Raw genomic sequence first — 13,866 nt, 5'->3', positions numbered from 1 at the left:
ACTTGTTTAAAGCAAAAGAGTCAGAGAGAATAAGCTACAGTATTTATTTACGGAACATAAAGTCTCATATAATGATAATAATTTGTGCATCAGTAGCTGCTTTCATCTAAGGATCTCAGAGAGCTTATGAAATTCTCAACCCACAGGGTCAGGTATCATTATCTGCTCTCGGACAATGGTGCTAAGAGGTTGGCTACCCTATGGCCTTACTGCTGGATGGTTCAAGGTCTTTGGAACTACATATCCACTGTGTGATTTTATATTATTCTCTCCATGTCCCCATCCTTATCAATATCACAAACAGCTTGACAAAGCTACAACAGCTACAGTAATCTCCCAGCTTGTTCTCTTTCTGGTGCCCCTAAAACCATTCAGGTACATGCCAAATTTTAAACCAGCGTATAGAGAAACAACACTGGGCATTTCGGGTGTTTGATCCTGCAGTATCTCCTTCAGGTCACCCAGGGCTAGGGCTTCCTGAGCTTGTGCTGGAGAAAGGCCAACCACAAGGACATCTGAGGTACACAGCAGCTTTGGGGGTTGGGAATTTTCTTCTTTCTTCACTTTACTGCCTTTGCCCCTCATACCCCTTTCCATCTGTGGAAAGCAGATGAACTCTGTTGGAATTTTTACCTACCCACACAATTATAGAACTTATAGCTACCCCGCAATTATTTAGGAATCACATTAAGGACCAATTAGATTGAGTCAACACAACAAGTCCTGTGGGGGAGTCCATTTATAAATGGCTTTGACCAGGTGGCATTCCTTTGAGGAATGAGGGCAACACGGGATTCTGCATTCCCACACTGCTCTCCCTAGGTCCCTTCCTGCATGTAAGCAGGGGGCTGGCTCTTCTTTACTCCCTTGTTGAGCAAAGGTACCTGCCTAGCCAGTGCTGCCTAAGTGACACCAGCACTACAGCAGCCTCTTCACCTGCGCCAAGCTTACAGCACCAGGTCCAGGCAGAGGAACACCTGCTACTACAGTCTGTGGTCTGTCCTATGAGCTTCCTCTGCTTCAGCAGCCCCTGGGACCACACGGCTGACCTCGCCCGTGGGCTGGGAACTTTGCGGCTGAAATGCCCGGCCAGCATCCTGATGTTTGCTGGCACCTTGGGCTTGTAGAAACAGGCCTAGACTCAGGACTTCTCAGGGTCTTCCGAGAGGCCTGTGTTCTGTGGGATGATCTAAAGGTAAAAGCGGAAAAAGAATTCTGCGATCAAATGAATCTGTGAAACCTGGGCAGAAAAATATGTTAAACAATGGTGGTTGCACAAAGAAACTAAAAACAGAATTACCACACGATCCAGCAGTTCCAATTCTGGGTATATGTCCTAAAGAACTAAAAGTAAATTCCTGAAGACATATTTGCATACCCGTGTTTATAGCAGCGTTATTCCCAGCAGCCAGAGGATGGAAGCAACTCAAGTGCCAACTTGGGCTGGATGGAGAAACAAATGCGGGATGTACATACAATGGAATGTTACTCAGCCTTAAAAAGGAAGGAAATTCTCACACATGCTACATCATGGATGAGTCTTGACAACATGATGCTAAGTGAAATAAGCCAGTCATAAGAAGACAATACTATATGGTTCCATTTATAGGAGATATCCAGAGTAGTCAAATTCATAGAGATAGAAAATGGAATAGTGTTTGCCAGGGATTCGGGGAGGGGAGAACGGAGTGTTATTTCAGGGGTGTAGAGTTTCACCTTTGCTAAGATGAAAAGAGTTCTGGAGACTAGTTGAGCAACAAAGTAAATATACTTAAATTACTAAACTGTACGATGAAAATGGTCAAGATGGTAAATTTCATGTCACGTGTATTTTACTGAATTAAAAAAAAAAATACATGCAACAGCCATCTTTGCAGTAGGACTGATCAGAACCTTAAATGCTATTTTGCATGGGGAATCCCCAAGAAGGGCATATAGCAGACAGCTTTGCCCAGCTTATCTGGCCTCGCAACCCAGTTTTTGCTGAGCATCTCATGGGACCAGTGTGCTTCAGAACAGACTTTAGGAAATGAGCTACTAAACTGGAAACTGTTAAAAAATAGGAAATCCTACCTTTTTTTTTTTTTTTTTTTTTTTTAATATTTACATCAAGGAAGGCAGGATTCCAGAGCCTGAAGCCAGATTTTCAACACAGCTTTAAGTTGCCATCATCCTCTGATTGAGGAGCACCAGACTCTATGTTCAACCCTGTCACTTATTAGCCACATGGCCTTGGTCTCAAACAAGTCACTACTTTTATCTCCTCTGATGTATGAGAATAATACTGGCTCAACCTATCTTAGTGCTTTGTGGTGAAATCTAGTGAAAGAACTTGAAAAGTACCAAAGTACTATTCAAAATGTAAGACAATTACTTATTATTTAAAAAAATTTATTTTAATGTTTATTATTTACCTTTGTGAGAGAGAGAGAGAGCGAGCGAGTGCACACAAGAGCAGGGGACACAAAATCTGAAGCGAGCTCCAGGCTCTGAGCTGTCAGCACAGAGCCCGATGCAGGGCTTGAACCCACCAACTGTGAGATCATGACCTGAGCTGTAGTCAGATGCTTAACCAACTGAGCCACCCAGGTGCCCCCTGAGATAACTACTAAGTATTTATGCTTATTAAAGTGTAACAGACAACTTATGGCAACGTGAAGAGCTAAGAATAATATCTACAGGCACCAAACAGGCACTATGAGCATAGAGATGAAAGAGAAGGGAAAAAGGAAGAATGGTGGATTGAGCATTTGTAGTATAGCAAATAAAGAGTCTGGGAGTCAGAAAACATAGGTTCAAAAGCTGATTTTATTGCTGTCTGACCTTGGACAGGTCACTTAACCTCCCTGACTCTCAGCTTGCCCAGCTGTCAAATGAGGTGGTGGGAGATCATCTCAGAGGGCACTTCCAGCTATGATTCTATGAAATACTGACAGAGACGTCACCACGGCACCTGCACGCCTCCTCCACCAGACACTTAAGCCTGCCCTCGCCTCGCTCCGTGCTAGGATACAAAGATGAGCAGGCCACTGTCTGTGCTCCCTGGTGAGCCAGATGGGGCTGCTGGCCTGCAGACCAGTACGAGAAGATGAGACGGCACATGTGGGGGATGCCATGGATTTATTTCTCTCATATTATTCTCCTAGTGCCTTGCTCCAGTGTTTTTTTTAAAAAAAGGTGTTTCCAAAGTATCTTTAGTGCAGTACTGACTCAACTGAGCTAAGCAGATGGTGGGGAAAAGTTGCTAACTGAACAGAAGTAAAGACTTTCACAGAAGTAAGGCTGTGCAGACCTGGGGACCCACCTTCCTGCCGGGTTCAGTGACTATTCCCAGAAAATGTGAGATGCCCAACCACTGCAGGTCAGCAGATGATAACCTGTCCCAGGCACCCTCTTGGAAGGGCAGAACGTTGGCGGTGCGGGAAGGTGGGAGAAAAGTGGCTGGATACGGACAGGCAAGGGGCCCAGGGAAAGCATCAGTCTCTGGGGCGGGGGGGGGGGGGATGTGGGAGTAGGAGAGCAGGCCCCCATAGTGAAGGAGCTGGTGGGTTTTGATTTCCTGTGTGTCATGACAGAGAACCCCCAAAGGTACCCAAGGGGGCAAGTAAAAGTGTGCCTGTGTGAGGGAAGATGGAGTCCCAAATGAGTGGCAGGATGGAGGGAGTGCAGGGGAGAGGAGGCCGGGGCAGTTTAAAGGACAGGTGTTTGAGGCTTGCCCAAGGGCAGTGTTGATACATGCCAGAAGGAATGAAAGTGGTGGCTCGGCGGGAAGAACATGTGTGACCAAAGTTTATCAATATATTAGCCGTGCGGAGTAAGACAGCATGCTTCTTCCAGCTCTTGGGGAGACAGGGCAGAGGGAGAAGCCGATGACCAGCTGTAATAACTGAAGAAATTACCAGGTGAGCTGGAAAAGGGCTCTCTGCGTCTGTCATGTTTAGACTGAACTGGTAATGAAGACGTGAGTAAAAATGTCCTTTGAAGAAAAGGTAACAGTGAAAATGAATTTGCAGACATGGGCAGGGGCGAGACTAGACATGGGGGATGTGCAAAACAGAAGGGGCTATTTATTCAATCTGCTTTAGATCAAGGATTCATCTCTTTGGGTCCATGAAGAGGTGCCCAGGAAGTCCACAGACCTCCCGAAGTATCACACTGTATCTCTGTTTGTGTGTATGTGTGCACACACTTTTCTTGATGGAGGATTTCCCTAGCTTTAATCTGCTCTAAAAGGCCCTTAATCAGTAGGTTAAATGGTCTTAAGATCCTCAATATCATACGGAAAATTTCTCTCCTACCTGCTTGACAAATCTGCCATGTCAGAGCACATTAAGAATAAAGTGTTAAAACTGTATGTATTACAAAACTTAAGAACCAAGGAATATGGGGCACCTGAGTGGCTCATTTGATTAAGCGTCTGACTTTGGCTCAGGTCATGATCTCAGGGTTCATGGGTTTGATCCCCGCGTCAGGTTCTGTGCTGACGGCTCAGAGCCTGGAGCCTGCTTTGGATTCTGTTGTCTCCCTCTCTCTCTGCCCCTCCTCTGCTCACGCTCTGTCTCTCTCTCTCTCAAAAAACTAAAAAATAAACAAAATAATAATAAAAAAAAAGAACCAAGGAATAGTCGCTCTCCTATCATCTTATCAAAATTAAGGTACGTTATAACACTCTAAAGACCATTAACACTGGCAAATATATTTAACTTAAATATTTTAAATTGGCAATGCTAAAAGTACATTTAGAATTTTGCAAGTGCATTCCTTGCAAAAGGCTTACTGTGTATATAGTATTTTAATACGAAAGTACCTGGATCTTTAATATTCACAGCTAGATTCAAAGCCCTGCCAAAAAACAGTTATTAGAACTACTTTTAACAGTCATGACCCCTTTCCCCCCCAAAAGGATGTTATCAAGAACACTGTGCAATAATGAGTATAAATACATGACATGCCTGTTACTATAAATAAATATTGCACATTCTCCCAACCCATTTAATTACCATTCACCTAAAGCAGTGCAATTAAAAAACTGTTGAATTCTGAAAATGGGAAAAGCCCTCTTGTCTGTCTTAGGTAGTTTTACAATCCTAACAATAGACTTAATGAAGCCTTTTAAAACAAGGACGATTACATTAAAATGACCGGGGCATGTAAAAATTCATTACATAGATCCTCCTGCTGTCTGATGGATTAAATGCCTCATCACACCCTAGAGAGAAGAACAAAGAAAAAAGAAAAATCACAACTTTCTGAGCGAACATCTTATGCCTGAGATTTAATCCGGCCCCGTTAATCACTCAGGACCACTCTACACCCAAAGTGCAAAGGAGATATGCTTGCTATCAGATAAATTATGAAATGGCCCTAAGAGTGCTGTACAGCTTACTGAATACAAACTGACATTACAATCCACATCTTGATGATGCCAGACAACAATTATCCAAGTTGATACAGCTTTTTCCCTTGAGAAATGATAAGAGCTACAAAAACAATATCCACTCCCTGGGGAACCTTCAGGGACTGTTAGCACCCATTACCCTTAAGTACCCTCAGAGATAGCACCAACTGACAGTTTTGTTAAATTTATCTCTAAGTTGTTTTAAGTTTTTCTGTTACCATTATACATAGAATTGTTTCTTTGGCTTCATTTTCCACCTATTATCTGCTAATATATAGAAACACAATTGATTGGGGTGCCTGGGTGGCTTGGTTGGTTGATGAACGTCAGACTCTTGATTTCAGCTCAGGTTATTATCTCAGGGCCGTGGGATGGAGCCCTGCATTGGCCTCCACACTATGCATGGAGCCTGCTTAAGATATTCTTTCTCTCTCTCTCTGCCCCTCTCGTGCTTTCTCTGAAAATAATATTAATAGTAATAATAATAATTGATCTGTGTATATTGACCTTGTATCCTATAACTTTACTAAGTTCACTTATTTGTTCTTTCTAGAAGTGGTTTTATACATTCCTTAGGATTTGTCTATGTAAACAGTCATGTCACTATAAGTAAAGAGAACTTTACTTCTTCCCATCCAGTCTGTGTGCCTTTCATTTCTTGTTCTTTCTCTATTCTCCTTCTTAAAGGACTACAATGGCTTGTTTCACAGGCAAGGAAACTCCTGCCACTGTGTTCCAGTTTGCTTCATGCCATTTTTGACCTTTGTAGAGCCATGAAGACTGCACCATGGGAAGCTGTGGCCTTACCAGAAAGATCTTGATCCCACCAAGCCATCCACAGAAAACAGAGGGCTTAGATTCAGAGCCTCAAACTTGAAGGAACAAGAATTTATAGTTGATTTCCTATAGTTCAATTACTTGTACCTCTCAAGATGCTGACACGTTAAAAAAAAAAAAAAAAAAAAAAAAAAAGACGAAGAAGAAAGAAAAGAAACACCCAAAGGAATTAATGAATTTTTGGACTTACAGATTAAACCTCTCCTCTTATAACAAAAGTCAGGCTCAGCATGTCCAGCGACTAGTACAAAGCCAGCTGGAGGCAGACATAGAGTCTGCTATTCCAAACAGGACATGAATTGGGAGGGCACAGTCCTGGATTCTAGCCTTGAGTAGGTCAGGAATGTATTCCTGTCTATAGACTGTAAGTCGAAGAGTCTAGAGGAGATCTCAGATAATCTGAGTACTGGTCCAAGTAGATGGCATGACTTGGGCCCACGTGAATACGAGCATCTTTTTTGGACCTTTGCTAAGAGTGTACCCTAAACCAGGGCAAGATGACATTTTCCAGTACCTGGCCAATCTGTAGCTAGCTATTACTATTAAGAAATGAGTTTAAAAAAAAAAGAAAAGAAAAGAAAAAGAAATGAGTTTTCAGGGCAACTGTCTGCCTCAGTTGGTAGAGCATGTGACTCTTGATCTTGGGGTTGTAAGTTCGAGCCTCACTTTGGGTGTAAGGATTACTTAAAAATAAAATAAAATAAAATAAAGAAAGAAAAAAAAGAAATGAGCTTTCCTCTTCCTATCTGAATAAACTTACACTGAAATAAGTTAAAAACTAGGATCCTATCGAGCATCTCTGACCCTGTTTAAACCAACTGCTGAACATGATCATATCATATCATCATAAAGCTCAGGTAACATCTTAGGGCTCACAGATAGCCCCTGGGGATCCTGCTAAATCTTCTCTTATATATTTTTTGTATTTTTCTCTTAGAAGAACTCGGCAGTCAGGAAAATCACCAGCCTGTGAGCAAGCCTATAATGTGTTCCCTCTTTGCTAACCAAGGGATGTTAATAAGGATGTCCTCGGAGTGCCTGGGTGGCTCGGTCAGCTGAGCATCTGACTTCGGCTCAGGTCATGATCCCGTAGCGGACAAGTTTGAGCCCCACGTCGGGCTCTGTGCTGACAGCTCAGAGCCTGGAGCCTGCTTCAGATTCTGTGTCTCCCTCTCTCTCTGCCCCTGCCCTGCTCATGCTCTGTCTCTGTCTCAAAAACAAATAAACATTAAAAGGAAAAAAATAAGGATGTCCTCAAATTAGCAAGCATTATTTCTGTCAATCAAATATATATATTTGAACAGCTGAAATTCTAGAACTTTCAGGAAGTCCAGTTCTTCAAATTTCCCCTCCTGTCACGTAAGGCCAAGCATTCTTACTCACCAATCACTTCTCTAAAATAACCATCAGTTGTCACTGCTAAAACAGAAGTTCCAAGAGGTCAGAAGTGTTTACTGACATCAGAATGAGGCCCCAACTGGACAAAGTAGAAATGAGATAATAAAAGAGCATCACTCATGGCTCTTGGGTGTGTACTGGGCAAAGCTTATTTCACCAGAGAAGGGGAAGCTGAGAGGGTAGGAACCACCACACCAGCTACTTGCACTGGGGACAGGGCTGGGGCCTGCTTGGGAATATTACCTCATTTGACTAGCAGAAACTGTAGGGGGTGGGGGTAGATATAACCTCTTTAGCTCCTGAGGAAGCTAGTTAAGTAGATTGCCCAAGGTCAAACAACCAGTTAATGGCAGAGTGGCAATTTGAATCCAGATTGATCTCTCTCTTTTTTTAAATTATTTTAAGTACATTTATTTATTTTGAGAGAAGAGAGAGTGAAAGCAAGCAGGGGAGGGGCAGAGAGAAAGAGATTCCCAAGCAGGCTCCATGCTGTCAGCACAGAGCCTGATGTGAAGCTTCACAAACGGTGAGATCATGACCTGAGCTGAAACCAAGAGTTGGATACTTAACTGACTGAGCCACCCAGGTGCCCTCCAATTGATCTCTCTTAAGTCCATCCTTTTAATTAATTTTATTATAAAAGTAATATAAACATATTAACAAACACTGAGACAAAAATCCCCATGATCCCATAACCCAAATACAATGTTAGCATTTTGGTATAATTTTTGAAGGCACTTCCCACACATGCATTGTGCTTTGCAGAATGTGATCATCATATTCCACAATTTGGTATCCTGCTTTTTTCTACTTAACAAGGTAGCCATCTAACTTATTTGACAAATTTTCTAATCATTTTCATTAATATATTATATTCCATGGGTAGACATGTCATAGTTTACATAATGAAACCTCAAACTGTGGAACATGGAGGTTCTTTCTAGTTTGGGGGGCAAAGCATGGTGTTATTTTGAGTATACCATGCTGCCTTCCAAAATATGTATGGTCACCACTGAACGTTTCGGATAGACAATGCCAATCAACAGATGATAAAAACTGTGATTAAAGGGGCGTCTGGGTGGCTCAGTCGGTTAAGCATCCAACTTCGGCTCAGGTCATGCTCTTGTGGTTCGTGAGCTCAAGTCCCGTGTTGGGATCTTGTGCCGACAGCTCAGAGCCTGGAGCCAGCTTTGGATTCTGTGCCTCCCTCTCTTTCTGCCCCTCCCCCACTCACGCTCTGTTTCTCTCTTGTCTCTCAAAAATGAATAAACGTTAAAAAAAATTTTTTTAAAAACCTGTGATTAAAATATTTTGAAAATGCCACCATCACTGAGCTCTTAGCCCTAGAGTCAAATAAATCTGATGAATGCTATTAATGCAGGGTGACCCAAAAATAACAAGTTAAAAAGAGCCACACTTCTGAAGCTCCAGAGAACATGTGCTGTGAATGGTTTATGCTCCACTTTCAGTTTCCTAGGAATGCCAACAAAAGAAGTTATCCTCACTAAAATCTAGATTTGGAAGAATGAAAATTCTTTGAAAACAAATCCGATCACCTGTCTGTGTCAGAGTGGTCAGAACTTACAAATGAGACCAACATACTCACCCAGGGCTGTGTCATATTTCATAGTTAATTTGCTACTCAAAATGCCATACACCCATTTTTCTCAGGTCAAGTGAGTAACAGCAGAGCAGCTCTGAGTTTTCATCAAATAACCCTCTGAAGTAAAAGAAACAGCAATGTCAAACCCTGTGTAAATTTACTGAATTTATAAAGTATAAAGTATGGCTGTCATAAAAATCGCCTATGTTTGGGGGAGAGTAATATCCAAAACATTTGTGTGCCTCTGTGTGGACGTCTGCTTTGAAAACTTTATTAGGATCCGTGCCACCCAGTTTGACATAGAAACAGCACACTTAAATGCCTGGAAACATCTATCTGCTCCCCAGATATAGCACTAAAGATTACTGCTGATCAGGGAAAACTGAGTGCAAATGGAGAGAACTGGGTAATTCATTCCTACTGAGATGGGATATGCCACTTAATGACAACTTGACTACAGTCCATGCAAGATAATCTTCCAGCCTTTCACTGTACCCACAGTGGTTATTTAAAACCTAAACCTTCTTCTTCTTCATATCCCTAGCTCTCTCTACCCCACACTTAGACGGGAAGTTGTACTTCATCAGCCCCTAATGATATCCCTTTCCTCTGCAATGTTTAGCTAATCCTGCATTTCATCTTTCCTTTAGACTTCCCCTTCTCTTAGAAGTTAATCTGTTAACTCATGGGAATGTCAAATGGAATGTACAAATATCACCACTTTGGAAAACAATTTGGTATTTTTCAGTAAAGTTGAAGGTGCGCATACTCTAAGACTCCAAAATTCTTCTCTTATGCACTTATCCTAGAGAAACTGTTTGCAGCAGGATGCACATACAAGGATGTTCAAAGTAGCACTGTTTAAAATAGTGCAAAATTGGAAATGACCCAAATGTCCATTGAGCAGTGACTGAATACTGTCATAAAATGTGGTATGTTCATACAATGCAAGACCAGATAGCAGTGGAGATAAGTGAATTTCATGTATGTCACTTCATGCATCAACAGAGATGAATCTTTAAAAAGATCATCGATTGGGGTGCCTGGGTGGCTTAGTCAGTTAAGCATCCAACTCTTGATATCAGCTCAGGTTGTGATCTCACGGCTGTGGGATTAAGTCCCTGGTGGGCTCTATGCTGAGCGTGGGGCCTGCTTGGGATTTTCTCTCTCTCTCCCCCTCTTCCTCTTGTGCTCACACGCTCTTTCTCTCTCGCTCTCAAAATAAATATACATTAAAAAAAAAAAAAACCCAAAAACAATTGAAAAAAAAAAGCAATTGGTATAAGAATTCCACACACATACACATATACATACACACACAGCCCAAGACAAATAAAACTTAATAATAGATTACATAGGGAAACATACTTACACAGAAAAGGCAGGAAATGACAAACACAAAATTCAGAACAGTGGTACCACAGAGAGGAGTATGGCCAGGGAGGAACACATAGGGATTTGCAAAATACTGGTGATATTCCAGTTCTCATGCTGCAGGATGGGTACCAGGTGTTGTATTTCTCTTACTCTCTCTTTCCCTCCACTCCACTCTCTGTGTATGCATATAATGGACACACACACACACACACTTCTTTGTATGCATATATATATTCCTTTGTAGACATCATCATCATCATCATCATCATCATCATCATCCATGTTACTCTGAGTCCTGGACCCACCTTCCTTAGTGCCTCCTTCCTGGCATTCTGACCCTGTGTGGAGCCCTCAGCTCAGACCTTTGTCTTAGACTTGAGTGCTTTCTCTGTCCAACTCCAATCAAACATGACGACCACTGAAGACCCAACATGGTGTCCTTTATTCTCTATACAGACTCACATGAGCATTCACCCAGGCCACCATTGATGGTCAGGTAAACTCTGTGGTAATGCCTCGCTCAGAAGGTGGTGTCAATTGCACTGCAGGGGGACCTGAAACACCACTCAGAGTGCAATGGCTCTTTGCTCTGTTACAGCAAGGAGTTCAAGGCAGTTCTAGCAGTGCTCGCCTCGATCTCCTACACTTGACCCAACCACAGGGTGTCTGTGTTCCTGGGAAGCTTATCAAGTTTCCCCCACTGCATTACTGCTAACCGGCCCGACTTCCCCAAGCCACCCTTTCTTCCTTCCTCCAAAATAATTTCAATTCCACCCGTCTCTCAGACACCCAGGCTCCCAACCTTAACAATAGTTCTGCATCTTCTTACCTCTTTTAAGGGTGGGCTCTGAGATTACTTTTCTGCTCTAACTGCAGTTAGAAGACCTCCTCAGGAGCCCCTGATCTTGGTACCACGGCCTTAATTTAGACAAAATAAGAATTCTTATTGAATTTATTCTACTTAAGTAATGTTTAAGCTAAAAGTTTTACCTATTTCCTGCTCAAAAATCAAAACTGATAAATTATTTCAAAAGCAATTGAATTTGGCAAACAGTTGTTTTTGTTTTTAACACTGGTTTTTCTCCCTTATTTAAGTAGACTACTTGTGGAAAAAATACCGAAATTTTAACCACTGTCCTAGAGATCTGAGTTTAGGAGACTTGATTTTCTTCAGAAATGTTTCATACCATCTGCACTATAACATAAAAAAAAAAAATCTCCATTTTCACTTTAATGGGACAATTTTCATTTGATCACAGAAAACATGCTAGGTGAGGAATGAATATGAAAAAAAATCACAAGAAAAGTCAGGAAAGGTTGGTTTATGCAAAGAGGTGCTGGGATACCGTGAAGCAAACCCTACCCTCAGCCCATGAGGGGCACGACACTATGATACAGCCAGGAGGCCGAGCTCCGTGGATGTCTCAACAGCGGATGCTGAATTCAGCGATAAACATCGGAACTGAAACACAGGTCTGAACTTCCAAGCCAGCGAAGGGGATTCCAAAGTGAAAGGTAACAACCTGACTCAGATCTGATTGTGGGAAAAGAGAAACGACAACAAAAAAAAGAGGCCCTTTGGAGAAAAGCATCAGAGTTGGCCCAAGTCCATCAATTTGGGCAAAGAGAGCTTTCGATAATCATGGAGCCAGGAGATACAGTGATATAAGAGAAAACACAAAACTCTGTCATTCGCCACTCGAATTTGAATAGAGATACAGCAATGGATACTTATGGGTTAAAGCATCAGGTAAAATACCAGCTGCCTAAATTTACATACAAACAAGCCGATGGCATGCAGTGATTTGGGCTTTTGCCCCCAAAAGAAAATATAAAACAATTTCTATATTCCAACAAAGAGCAAGTGATTTAAAAAAAATTTTAATGTTTATATATTTTTAAGAGAGACAGAGCATGAGCAGGGGAGGGGCAGAGAGAGAGGGTTTTTTTAAAAATTTTTTTAATGTTCAAAGAGCAAGTGATTTTATTTTTTTAAATTTTTTAATTTTTATATTTTTTTAAATATATGAAATTTATTGTCAAATTGGTTTCCATACAACACCCAGTGCTCATCCCAAAAGATGCCCTCTTCAATACCCATCACCTACCCTCCCCTCGCTCCCAAAAGAGCAAGTGATTTTAATCATGCTCTATGGTATTTACCCAAAGGAGCTGAAACTTACATCTATGCAAAAACCTCTACACAGATGTTTATAGAGTGTCTTTATTCATAATTGCCAAAATTTAGAAGCAGCCAAAATGTTCTACAGGAGGTGAATGGATAAATAAACTGTGGTATATCCAGACAATAGAATATTATTCAGTGTTAAAAAGACATGAGCTACCAAGCCATGAAAAGACATGGAGAAAATTTAAATGCATATAACTAAGTGAAAGAAGTCAATCTGAAAAGGCTACATAGTGTAGGATTCCAAATACATGACATTCTGTAAAAGCCCACCACAGACACAGTAAATAAAGATCACTGGTTGCCAGAAGTTAGGGGCAAGGGAAGGATGGACAGGCAGAGCACAGAGGATTGTTAAGTGAAAATACTCAGTCTAATGGTGACTACACATGATTGCACATTTATCCAAGCCCATAGAGCATATAACACCAAGAGTGAACCCTAATGTAAACTATGGACTTGGGGTGATAATGATGTGTCTATGTAGGTTTATCAACTATAACAACTGTACCACTCTGGTGGGGATGTTGACAGTAGGGGACACTGTGCATGTGTGGGGGCAGGCGTATATGGGAAATCTCTGGGCTTTCCCTTCAATTTTACTGTGAACTGCTCAAAAAAGTAAAGCCTATTAAAAAAAAAAAAAACCTGAAAAAAGAAAAACCAAAAAACAAAACAAGAACAACAACAACAAAAAACAAGTGCTTTTTCCTGTCTTGATACCTCTTACCCTGTTGGCTCTGAAATTGTTTCTGAAGCTTTTTCCTTCGAAAAACATTACATAACATCTTGTTGTTTCATTTACTACCTAGAAAACATGGAAGCCTAACTATATTTTCCTCTAAGCCACTGTAAAAATAGAAGAAAGAAGTTACGGGGCACCTGGGTGGCTCAGTCAGTTAAGCGGCCAACTTTGGCGCAGGTCATGATCTCACGGTTCATGAGTTCGAGCCTCACGTCAGGCTCTGTGCTGACAGTTGGGAGCCTGGAACCTGCTTCGGATTCTGTGTCTCCTTCTCTCTCTCTGCCCCTCCCCTGCTTGTGCTCTGTCTTTCTCTCTCAAAA

General features: G+C 41.6%; 1 protein-coding gene across 4 annotated transcripts in view; it reads right to left on the bottom strand.

Annotated features, from left to right (window-relative positions):
- Nucleotides 1–13,866, bottom strand: part of FYN (FYN proto-oncogene, Src family tyrosine kinase) — a 215,591-nt gene that overhangs the window by 163,475 nt on the left and 38,250 nt on the right. The window lies entirely within an intron of this gene.

The sequence above is a fragment of the Panthera pardus genome, unplaced genomic scaffold, assembly GCF_024362965.1.
Source record: "Panthera pardus isolate Hobbes unplaced genomic scaffold, ASM2436296v1 HiC_scaffold_17, whole genome shotgun sequence".
Classification (NCBI taxonomy): Eukaryota; Metazoa; Chordata; class Mammalia; order Carnivora; family Felidae; genus Panthera; species Panthera pardus.
This window is presented reverse-complemented; position numbering and strand designations above follow the sequence as displayed.